Genomic DNA, 12,058 nt, shown 5'->3' with positions numbered 1-12,058 from the left:
TGAGTTTGGGAATGCAGGGTAAAAGTGGGAAAGAAGGGTAAAAGTGTGAATGCAGGGTGAGGGTGGGAATGAAGGGTGAGTGTGAGAATGAAGGGTGAGGGTGGGAATGCAGGGTAAAGGTGGGAATGCAGGGTGAGGGTGGAAATGCATGGTGAGAGTGGGATAGCAGGGTAAAAGTGCGATAGCAGGATAAAAGTGGGAATGCAGGGTAAAAGTGGGAATGCACGGTGAGGGTGGGAATGCAGGGTAAGGGTGGGAAAACAGGGTGAGGATGGGAAGGCAGGGCAAAAGTGGGAAAGCACGGTGAGTGTGGGAATGCGGGGTAATAGTGGGAATGCAGGGTGAGGGTGGGAATGCATGGTAAAAGTGGGAAAGCAGGGTAAAAGTGGCGATGCAGGGTGAGGGTGGGAATGCAGGGTAAAAATGGGAATGCACGTGAGGGTGGGAATGCAGGGTAAGGGTGGGAAAACAGGGTGAGGATGGAATGGCAGGGTACAAGTTGGAAAGCACGGTGAGGGTGGGAATGCAGGGTAAAAGGTGGAAAGCAGGGTGAGGGTGGGAATGCAGGGTAAAAGTGGGATAGCAGGGTAAAAGTGGGAATTCAGGAAAAAAGTGGGAATGCAGGGTAAAAGTGGGAATGCACGGTGAGGGTGGAAATGCAGGGTAAGGGTGGGAAAACAGGGTGAGGATGGGATAGCAGGGTAAAAGTGGGAAAGCAGGGTAAAAGTGGAAATGCAGGGTGAGGGTGGGAAGGGAGGGTAAAAGTGGGAATGCAGGGTGAGGGTTGGATTGCAGGGTGAGGGTGGGAATGCAGGGTAATAGTGGGAATGCTGGGTAACAGTGGGAATGCAGGGTGAGGGTGGGAATGCAGGGTAAAAGTGGGATAGCAGGGCAAATGGAGGATAGCAGGGTAATGGTGGGAAAACAGGGTGAGGGTGGGATGGCACGGTAAAAGTGGGAATGCAGGGTGAGAGTGGGAATACAGTGTAAAAGTGGGAATGCAGGGTAAAAGTGGGAATTCAGGGTGAGGCTGGGAATGCAGTGTGAGGGTGGGATTGCAGGGTGAGGGTGGGCATGCCGGGTAATAGTTGGAATGCAGTGTGAGGGTGGGATTGCAGGGTGAGGGTGGGAATGCAGGATGAGGATGGAAAAGCAGGTTAAAAGTGGGAAACCAGGGTAAAAGTGGAATGCAGTTTGAGGGTCGGAATGCAGGATAAAAATGGGAATGCGGGGTGGGGGTGGGAATGTAGGGTAATAGTGGTAATGCAGGGTGAGGGTTGGAATGCAGGGTAAAAGTGGGAATGCACGGAAATAGTGGGAATGCATGGTAATAGTGAGATAGCAGGGTACAAGGGTGGGAAAACATGGTGAGGATGGGAATGCAGGGTGAGGCTGGGAATGTAGGGTAAAAGTGGGAATGCAGGGTGAGGTTGGGAAAGCAGGGTAAATGAGGGAATGCAGGGTAAGGTTGGGAATGCAGGGTAAAAGTGGGATAGCTGGATAAGGGTGGGAAAACAGGGTGAGGATGGGAAGGCAGGGAAAAAGTGGGAATCCAGGGTGAGGGTGGGAATGCAAGGTTAAAGTTTGAATGCAGGGTGAGGGTGGGAATGCAGGGTAATAGTGGAAATGTAGGGTGAGAGTGGGATAGCAGGGTAAAAGTGGGAATGCAGGATAAAAGTGGGGATGCATGGTAAAAGTGGGAATGCACGGGGAGGGTGGGAATGCAGGGTAAGGGTGGGAAAACAGGGTGAGGATGGGAAGGCTGGGTAAAAGTGGGAATGCAGGGTAAAAGTGGGTATTCAGGAGAAAAGTGGGAATGAAGGGTGTGGGTGGGAATGCAGGGTAAAAGGTGGAATGCAGGGTGACGGTGGGAAGGCAGGGTAAAAGTGGGATAGCATGGTAAAAGTGGGAATGCAGGGGAAAAGTGGGAATGCAGGGGAAAAGTGGGAATGCAGGGTGGGGGTGGGGATGCAGGGTAATAATGGGAATGGAGGGTAAAACTGGGATAGCAGGGTAAAAGTGTGGATGCAGGGTGAGGTTGGGAATGCAGGTTAAAAGAGGGAATGCAGGGTGAGGGTGGGAATGCAGGGTAAAAGTGGGAATGCACGGTGAGGGTGGGAATGCAGTGTAAGGGTGGGAATGCAGGGTAAGGGTGGGAAAACAGGGTGAGGATGGGAAGGCAGGGAAAAGTGGGAATCCAGGGTGAGGATGGGAATGCAAGGTTAAAGTGTGAATGCAGGGTAAGGGTGGGAATGAAGGGTGAGGGTGGGAATGCAGGGTAATAGTGGGAATGCAGAGTGAGGGTGGGAATGCAGGGTAATAGTGGAAATGCAGGGTAAAAGTGGGAATACAGGGTAAGGGTGAGAATGCAGGGTAATAGTTGAAATGCAGGGTGAGAGTGGGATAGCAGGGTAAAAGTGGGAATGCAGGATAAAAGTGGGAATGCAGGGTAAAAGTGGGAATGCACGGTGAGGGTGGGAATGCAGGGTAAGGGAGGGAAAACAGGGTGAGGATGGGAAGGCAGGGTAAAAGTGGGAATGCAGGGTAAAAGTAGGGATGCAGGGTGAGGGTGGGAATGCAGGGTAATAGTGGGAATGCAGGGTGAGGGTGGGAATGCAGGGTAAAAGTGGGATAGCAGGGTAAGGGTGGGAAAACAGGGTGAGGATGGGAAGGCAGGGCGAGTGTGGGAAGGTAGGATAAAAGTGGGAATGCAGGGTGAGTTTGGGAATGCAGGGTAAAAGTGGGAAAGAAGGGTAAAAGTGTGAATGCAGGGTGAGAGTGGGAATGAAGGGTGAGTGTGAGAATGAAGGGTGAGGGTGGGAATGCAGGGTAAAAGTGGGAATGCAGGGTGAGGGTGGGAATGCAGGGTGAGAGTGGGATAGCAGGATTAAAGTGCGATAGCAGGATAAAAGTGGGAATGCAGGGTAAAAATGGGAATGCACGGTGAGGGTGGGAATGCAGGGTAAGGGTGGGAAAACAGGGTGAGGATGGGAAGGCAGGGCAAAAGTGGGAAAGCACGGTGAGGGTCGGAATGCGGGGTAATAGTGGGAATGCAGGGTGAGGGTGGGAATGCATGGTAAAAGTGGGAAAGCATGGTAAAAGTGGCGATGCAAGGTGAGGGTGGGAATGCAGGGTAAAATTGGGAATGCACGTGAGGGTGGGAATGCAGGGTAAGGGTGGGAAAACAGGGTGAGGATGGAATGGCAGGGTACATGTTGGAAAGCACGGTGAGGGTGGGAATGCAGGGTAAAAGGTGGAAAGCAGGGTGAGGGTGGGAATGCAGGGTAAAAGTGGGATAGCAGGGTAAAAGTGGGAATGCAGGAAAAAAGTGGGAATGCAGGGTAAAAGTGGGAATGCACGGTGAGGGTGGAAATGCAGGGTAAAGGTGGGAATGCAGGTAAGGGTGGGAAAACAGGGTGAGGATGGGACAGCAGGGTAAAAGTGGGAAAGCAGGGTAAAAGTGGAAATGCAGGGTGAGGTTGGGAAGGGAGGGTAAAAGTGGGAATGCAGGGTGAGGGTTGGATTGCAGGGTGAGTGTGGGAATGCAGGGTAATAGTGGGAATGCTGGGTAACAGTGGGAATGCAGGGTGAGGGTGGGAATGCAGGGTAAAATTGGGAAAGCAGGTTAAAAGTGGGAATGCAGAGTGAGGGTGGAAAAGCAGGGTAAAAGTGGGAATGCAGGGTGAGGGTGGAAATGCAGGGTAAAAGTGGGATAGCAGGGTAAATGGGGGATAGCAGGGTAAGGGTGGGAAAACAGGGTGAGGGTGGGAAGGCACGGTAAAAGTGGGAATGCAGGGTGAGGGTGGGAATACAGTGTAAAAGTGGGAATTCAGGGTGAGGCTGGGAATGCAGGGTGAGGGTGGGATTGCAGGGTGAGGGTGGGCATGCAGGGTTATAGTTGGAATGCAGTGTGAGGGTGGGATTGCAGGGTGAGGGTGGGAATGCAGGATGAGGATGGAAAAGCAGGTTAAAAGTGGGAAACCAGGGTAAAAGTGGAATGCAGTTTGAGGGTCGGAATGCAGGATAAAAATGGGAATGTGGGGTGGGGGTGGGAATGTAGGGTAATAGTGGGAATGCAGGGTGAGGGTTGGAATGCAGGGTAAAAGTGGGAATGCACGGAAATAGTGGGAATGCATGGTAATAGTGAGATAGCAGGGTACAAGGGTGGGAAAACATGGTGAGGATGGGAATGTAGGGTAAAAGTGGGAATGCAGGGTGAGGTTGGGAATGCAGGGTAAAAGAGGGAATGCAGGGTAAGGTTGGGAATGCAGGGTAAAAGTGGGATAGCTGGATAAGGGTGGGAAAACAGGGTGAGGATGGGAAGGCAGGGAAAAAGTGGGAATCCAGGGTGAGGGTGGGAATGCAAGGTTAAAGTTTGAATGCAGGGTGAGGGTGGGAATGCAGGGTAATAGTGGAAATGTAGGGTGAGAGTGGGATAGCAGGGTAAAAGTGGGAATGCAGGATAAAAGTGGGGAAGCATGGTAAAAGTGGGAATGCAGGGTAAGGGTGGGAAAACAGGGTGAGGATGGGAAGGCTGGGTAAAAGTGGGAATGCAGGGTAAAAGTGGGAATTCAGGAGAAAAGTGGGAATGAAGGGTGTGGGTGGGAATGCAGGGTAAAAGGTGGAATGCAGGGTGACGGTGGGAAGGCAGGGTAAAAGTGAGATAGCATGGTAAAAGTGGGAATGCAGGGTAAAAGTGGGAATGCAGGGGAAAAGTGGGAATGCAGGGTGGGGGTGGGGATGCAGGGTAATAATGGGAATGGAGGGTAAAACTGGGATAGCAGGGTAAAAGTGTGGATGCAGGGTGAGGTTGGGAATGCAGGGTAAAAGAGGGAATGCAGGGTAATAGTGGGAATGCAGGGTGAGGGTGGGAATGCAGGGTGAGGTTTGGGAATGCAGGGTGAGGGTGGAAAAGCAGGGTAAAAGTGGGAAAACAGGGTGAGGGTGGGAATGCACGGAGAGGGTGGGAATGCAGGGTAAAAGTGGGAATGCAGGGGAAAAGTGGGAATGCAGGGGAAAAGTGGGAATGCAGGGTGAGGGTGGGGATGCAGGGTAATAATGGGAATGCAGGGTAAAACTGGGATAGCAGTGTAAAAGTGTGGATGCAGGGTGAGGTTGGGAATGCAGTGTAAAAGAGGGAATGCAGGGTAATAGTGGGAATGCAGGGTGAGGGTGGGAATGCAGGGTGAGGTTTGGGAATGCAGGGTGAGGGTGGAAAAGCAGGGTAAAAGTGGGAAAACTGGGTGAGGGTGGGAATGCACGGAGAGGGTGGGAATGCAGGGTAAAAGTGGGAAAGCAGGGTAAAAGTGGGAATGCAGGGTGAGGGTGGCAATGCAGTTTGAGAGTGGGAATGCAGTTTGAGAGAGGGAATGCAGGGTAATAGTGGGAATGCAGGGTGAGAGTGGGATAGCAGGGTAAAAGTGGGAATGCAGGGTAAGGGTGGGAAAACAGGGTGAGGATGGGAAGGCAGGGAAAAGTGGGAATCCATGGTGAGGGTGGGAATGCAAGGTTAAAGTGTGAAAGCAGGGTAAGGGTGGGAATGAAGGGTGAGGGTGGGAATGCAGGGTAAAAGTGGGAATGCAGGGTGAGGGTGGGAATGCAGTTTGAGAGTGGGAATGCAGTTTGAGAGTGGGAATGCAGGGTAATAGTGGGAATGCACGGTGAGGTTGGGAATGCAGGTAAGGGTGGGAAAACAGGGTGAGGATGGGAAGGCAGGGAAAAGTGGGAATCCAGGGTGAGGGTGGGAATGCAAGGTTAAAGTGTGAATGCAGGGTAAGGGTGGGAATGAAGGGTGAGGGTGGGAATGCAGGGTAAAAGTGGGAATGCTGGGTGAGGGTGGGAATGCAGGGTAATAGTGGAAATGCAGGGTAAAAGTGGGAATGCAGGGTGAGGGTGGGAATGCAGGGTAATAGTTGAAATGCAGGGTTAGAGTGGGATAGCAGGGTAAAAGTGGGAATGCAGGATAAAAGTGGGAATGCAGGGTAAAAGTGGGAATGCACGGTGAGTGTGGGAATGCAGGGTAAGGGTGAGAAAACAGGGTGAGGATAGGAAGGCAGGGTAAAAGTGGGAATGCAGGGTAAAAGTGGAAAATCAGGATAAAAGTGGGAATGAAGGGTGAGGGTGGGAATGCAGGGTAAAAGGTGGAAAGCTGGGTGAGGGTGGGAATGCAGGGTAAAAGTGGGATAGCTGTGTAAAAGTGGGAAGGCAGGATAAAAGTGGGAATGCAGGGTAAAAGTGGGAATGCACGGTGAGGGTGGAAATGCAGGGTAAGGGTGGGAATGCAGGTAAGGGTGGGAAAACAGGGTGAGGATGGGAATGCAGGGTGAGAGTGGGATAGCAGGGTAAAAGTGGGAATGCAGGGTAAAAGTTGGAATGCACGGTGAGGGTGAGAATGCAGGGTAAGGGTGGGAAAACTGGGTGAGGATGGGAATGCAGGGTAAAAGTGGGAATGCACGGTGAGGGTGGGAATGCACGGTGAGGGTGGGAATGCACGGTAAAAGTGGGGATGCAGGGTGAGGGTGGGAATGCAGGGTAATAGTGGGAATGCAGGGTGAGGGTGGGAATGCAGGGTAATAGTGGGAATGCAGGGTGAGGTTGAGAATGCACGGTAATAATGATATAGCAGGGTACAAGTGGGATAGCAGTGTAAGTGTGGAAAAATAATGTGAGGATGGGAAGGCAGGGTGAGGCTGGGAATGTAGGGTAAAAGTGGGAAAGCAGGGTAAAATTGGGAATGAAGGGTAATAGTGGGAATGCAGGGCGAGGGTGGGAATGCAGAGTAATAGTTGGAAAGCAGGGTAATAGTGGGAATGCAGGGTGAGGTTGGGAATGCAGGGTGAGGGTGGGAATGCAGGGTGAAAGTGGGATAGCAGGGTAAGGGTGGGAAAACAGGGTGAGGATGGGAAGTCAGGGCGACGGCGGGAAGGCAGGTAAAAGTAGGAATGCTGGGTGAGTTTGGGAATGCAGGGGAAAAGTGGGAAAACAGGGTAAAAGTGTGAATGCAGGGTGAGGGTGGGAATTAAGGGTGTGGGTGGGAATGCAGGGTAAAATTGGGAATGCAGGGTGATTGTGAGAAGGCAGGGTGATTGTGAGAAGGCAGGGGTAAAAGTGGGAATGCAGGGAGAGTTTGGGAATGCAGGGTAAAAGTGTGAAAGAAGGGTAAAAGTGTGAATGAAGGGTGAGGGTGGGAATGCAGGGTAAAAGTGGGAATGCAGGGTGAGGGTGGGAATGCAGGGTGATAGTGGGATAGCAGGGTAAAAGTGCAATAGCAGGATAAAAGTGGGAATGCAGGGTAAAAGTGGGAATGCACGGTGAGGGTGGGAATGCAGGGTAAGGTTGGGAAAACAGGGTGAGGATGAGAAGGCTGGGCAAAAGTGGGAAAGCACGGTGAGGGTGGGAATGCAGGGTGAGGGTGGGAATGCGGGGTAATAGTGGGAATGCAGGGTGAGGGTGGGAATGCAGGGTAAAAGTGGGAAAGCACAGTAAAAGTGGGGATGCAGGGTGAGGGTGGGAATGCAGGGTAAAAGTGGGAATGCATGTGAGGGTGGGAATGCAGGATAAGGGTGGGAAAACAGGGTGAGGATGGGAAGGCAGGGTACAAGTTGGAAACCACGGTGAGGGTAAGAATGCAGGGTGAGGGTGGGAATGCAGGGTAAAAGTGGGAAAGCACGGTGAGGGTGGGAATGCAGGGTAAGGGTGGGAAAACAGGGTGAGGATGGGAAGGCAGGGTAAAAGTGGGAATGCAGGGTGAGGGTGGGAATGCAGGGTAAGGGTGGAAAAACAGGGTGAGTATGGGAAGGCAGGGTAAAAGTGGGAATGCAGGGAAATAGTGGGAATGCAAGGTGAGGGTGGGGATGCAGGGTAATAATGGGAATGCAGGGTAAAACTGGGATAGCAGTGTAAAAGTGGGGATGCAGGGTGAGGTTGGGAATGCATGGTAATAGTGGGAATGCAGGGTGAGGGTGGGAATGCAGGGAGAGGTTTGGGAATGCAGGGTAAAAGTGGGAAAACAGGGTGAGGGTGGGAATGCAGGGTAAAAGTGGGAAATCAGGGTAAAAGTGGGAATGCAGGGTGAGAGTGGGAATGCAGTATGAGAGTGGGAATGCAGGGTAATAGTGGGAATGCACGGTGAGGGTGGGAATGCAGGGTAAGGGTGGGAATGCAGGGTAAGGGTAGTAAAACAGGGTGAGGGTGGGAATGCAGGGTAAAAGTGGGAAATCAGGGTAAAACTGGGAATGCAGGGTGAGGGTGGGAATGCAGTTTGAGAGTGGGAATGCAGTATGAGAGTGGGAATGCAGGGTAATAGTGGGAATGCACGGTGAGAGTGGGAATCCAGGGTGAGGGTGGGAATGCAAGGATAAAGTGTGAATGCAGGGTAAGGGTGGGAATGAAGGGTGAGGGTGGGAATGCAGGGTAAAAGTGGGAATGCAGGGTGAGGGTGGAAATGCAGTGTAATAGTGGAAATAAAGGGTAAAAGTGTGAATGCAGGGTGAGGGTGGGAATGCAGGGTAATAGTTGAAATGCAGGGTGAGAGTGGGATAGCAGGGTAAAAGTGGGAATGCAGGATAAAAGTGGGAATGCAGGGTAAAATTGGGAATGCACGGTGAGGGTGGGAATGCAGGGTAAGGGTGGGAAAACAGGGTGAAGATGGGAAGGCAGGGTAAAAGTGGGAATGCAGGGTAAAAGTGGGAATTCAGGATAAAAGTGGGAATGAAGGGTGAGGGTGGGAATGCAGGGTAAAAGGTGGAAAGCAGAGTGAGGGTGGAAATGCAGGGTAAAAGTGGGATAGCAGGGTATAAGTGGGAATGCTGGATAAAAGTGGGAATGCAGGGTAAAAGTGGAAATGCACGGTGAGGGTGGAAATGCAGGGTAAGGGTGGGAATGCAGGTAAGGGTGGGAAAACAGGGTGAGGATGGGAAGACAGGGTAAAAGTGGGAAAGCACAGGTGAGGGTGGGAATGCAGGGTGAGGGTGGGAATGCAGGGGAAAAGTGGGAATGCACGGTGAGGGTGGGAATGCAGGGTGAGGGTGGGGATGCAGGGTAATAATGGGAATGCAGGGTAAAACTGGGATAGCAGGGTAAAAGTTGGGATGCAGGGTGAGGGTGGGAATGCAGGGTGAGGGTGGAAAAGCAGGGTAAAAGTGGGAAAACATGGTGAGGTTGGGAATGCAGGGTAAAAGTGGGAATGCAGGGTAAAAGTGGGAATGCAGGGTGAGGGTGGGAATGCAGGGTGAGTGTGGGAATGAAGGATGAGTGTGGGAATGCAGTTTGAGAGTGGGAATGCAGGGTGAGAGTGGGATAGCAGGGTAAAAGTGGGAATGCAAGCTGAGGGTGGGAGAGCAGGGTAAGGGTGGGAAAACAGGGTGAGGATGGGAAGGCAGGGTAAAAATGGGAATACAGGACAAAAGTGGGAAAGCAGGGTAAACGTGGGAATGCAGGGTGAGTGTGGGAATGAAGAGTAAAAGTGGGAAAACAGGGTGAGGGTGGGAATGCAGGGTGAGAGTGGGATAGCAGGGTAAAAGTGGGAATGCAGGGTAAAAGTTGGAATGCACGGTGAGGGTGAGAATGCAGGGTAAGGGTGGGAAAACTTGGTGAGGATGGGAATGCAGGGTAAAAGTGGGAATGCACGGTGAGGGTGGGAATGCACGGTGAGGGTGGGAATGCAGGGTGAGGGTGGGAATGCAGGGTAAAAGTGGGAATGCAGGGTAATAGTGGGAATGCAGGGTGAGGGTGGGAATGCAGGGTAATAGTGGGAATGCAGGGTGAGGTTGAGAATGCACGGTAATAATGATATAGCAGGGTACAAGTGGGATAGCAGTGTAAGTGTGGAAAAACAATGTGAGGATGGGAAGGCAGGGTGAGGCTGGGAATGTAGGGTAAAAGTGGGAAAGCAGGGTAAAAGTGGGAATGCAGGGTAATAGTGGGAATGCAGGGTGAGGTTGGGAATGCAGGGTGAGGGTGGGAATGCATTGTGAAAGTGGGATAGCAGGGTAAGGGTGGGAAAACAGGGTGAGGATGGGAAGGCAGGGCGACGGTGGGAAGGCAGGGTAAAAGTGGGAATGCTGGGTGAGTTTGGGAATGCAGGGGAAAAGTGGGAAAACAGGGTAAAAGTGTGAATGCAGGGTGAGGGAGGGAATTAAGGGTGAGGGTGGGAATGCAGGGTGAGGGTGTGAATGCAGGGTAAAAGTGCGATAGCATGGTAAAAGTGGGAATGCAGGGTAAAAGTGGGAATTCACGGTGAGGGTGGGAATGCAGGGTAAGGGTGGGATAACAGGGTGAGGATGGGAAGGCAGGGTAAAAGTGGGAATGCAGGGTGAGTGTGGGAATGCAGGGTGAAGGTGGGAATGCGGGGTAATAGTAGGAATGCAGGGTGACTGTGGGAATGCAGGGTAAAAGTGGGAAAGCAGGGCAAAAGTAGGGATGCAGGGTGAGGGTGGGAATTCAGGGTAATAATGGGAATGCAGGGTGAGTTTGGGAATGCAGGGTAAAAGTGGGAAAGAAGGGTAAAAGTGTGAATGAAGGGTGAGGGTGGGAATGAAGGGTGAGGGTGGGAATGCAGGGTAGAAGTGGGAATGCAGGGTGAGGGTGGGAATGCAGGGTGAGAGTGGGATAGCAGGGTAAAAGTGCGATAGCAGGATAAAAGTGGGAATGCAGGGTAAAAGTGGGAATGCACGGTGAAGGTGGGAATGCAGGGTAAAAGTGGGAAAGCAGGGTAAAAGTGGGGATGCAGGGTGAGGGTGGGAATGCAGGGTAAAAGTGGGAATGCAGGGTAAAAGTGGGAATGCATGTGAGGGTGGAAATGCAGGCTAAAGGTGGGAAAACAGGGTGAGGATGGGAAGGCAGAGTACAAGTTGGAAACCAGGGTGAGGGTGAGAATGCAGGGTGAGGGTGGGAATGCAGGGTAAAAGTGAGAAAGCACGGTGAGGGTGGGAATTCAGGGTAAAAGTGGGAATGCAGGGTAAAAGTGGGAATGCACGGTGAGTGTGCAAATGCAGGGTAAGGGTGGGAAAACAGGGTGAGGATGGGAACGCAGGGTAAAAGTGGGAAAGCACAGTTGAGGGTGGGAATGCAGGGTGGGGGTGGGAATGCAGGGGAAAAGTGGGAATGCAGGGTGAGGGTGGGAATGCAGGGTGAGGGTGGGGATGCAGGGTAATAATGGGAATGCAGGGTAAAACTGGGATAGCAGGGTAAAAGTTGGGATGCAGGGTGAGGGTGGGAATGCAGGGTGAGGGTGGAGAATGCAGGGTAAGGGTGGGAAATCTGGGTGAGGATGGGAATGCAGGGTAAAAGTGGGAATGCACGATGAGGGTGGGAATGCACGGTGAGGGTGGGAATGCACGGTAAAAGTGGGAATGCAGGGTAATAGTGGGAATAGAGGGTGAGGGTGGGAATGCCGGGTAAAAGTGGGAATGCAGGGTAAAAGTGGGAATTCAGGGTGAGGGTGGGAATGCAGGGTGAGGGTGGCAATGCAGTTTGATAGTGGGAATGCAGGGTGAGAGTTGGATAGCAGGGTAAAAGTGGGAATGCACGGTGAGGGTGGGAAAGCAGGGTAAGGGTGGGAAAACAGGGTGAGGATGGGAAGGCAGGGTAAAAATGGGAATGCAGGACAAAAGTGGGAAAGCAGGGTAAAAGTGGGAATGCAAGGTGAGTGTGGGAATGAAGAGTAATAGCGGGAAAACAGGGTGAGGGTGGGAATGCAGGGTGAGAGTGGGATAGCAGGGTAAAAGGGGGAATGCAGGGTAAAAGTTGGAATGCACGGTGAGGGTGAGAATGCTGGGTAACGGTGGTAAAACTGGGTGAGGATGGGATTGCAGGGTAAAAGTGGGAACGTACGGTGAGGGTGGGAATGCACGGTGAGGGTGGGAATGCACGGTAAAAGTGGGAATGCAGGGTAATAGTGGGAATGCAGGGTAATAGTGGGAATGCAGGGTGAGGGTGGGAATGCAGGGTAATAGTGGGAATGCAGGGTGAGGTTGAGAATGCACGGTAATAGTGATATAGCAGGTTACAAGTGGGATAGCAGTGTAAGTGTGGAAAAACAATGTGAGGATGGAAAGGC

At 52.1% G+C, this 12,058-nt stretch overlaps 1 protein-coding gene across 1 annotated transcript in view; it reads left to right on the top strand.

The window, feature by feature from the left end:
* The window catches only part of LOC148542658 (uncharacterized), a 282,206-nt gene that overhangs the window by 126,533 nt on the left and 143,615 nt on the right, over positions 1-12,058 (top strand). The gene's annotated exons all lie outside the window — the stretch shown is intronic.

Source organism: Taudactylus pleione, unplaced genomic scaffold, assembly GCF_031769625.1.
Source record: "Taudactylus pleione unplaced genomic scaffold, aTauple2 ptg000010l, whole genome shotgun sequence".
NCBI classification, from domain to species: Eukaryota; Metazoa; Chordata; class Amphibia; order Anura; family Myobatrachidae; genus Taudactylus; species Taudactylus pleione.
This window is presented reverse-complemented; position numbering and strand designations above follow the sequence as displayed.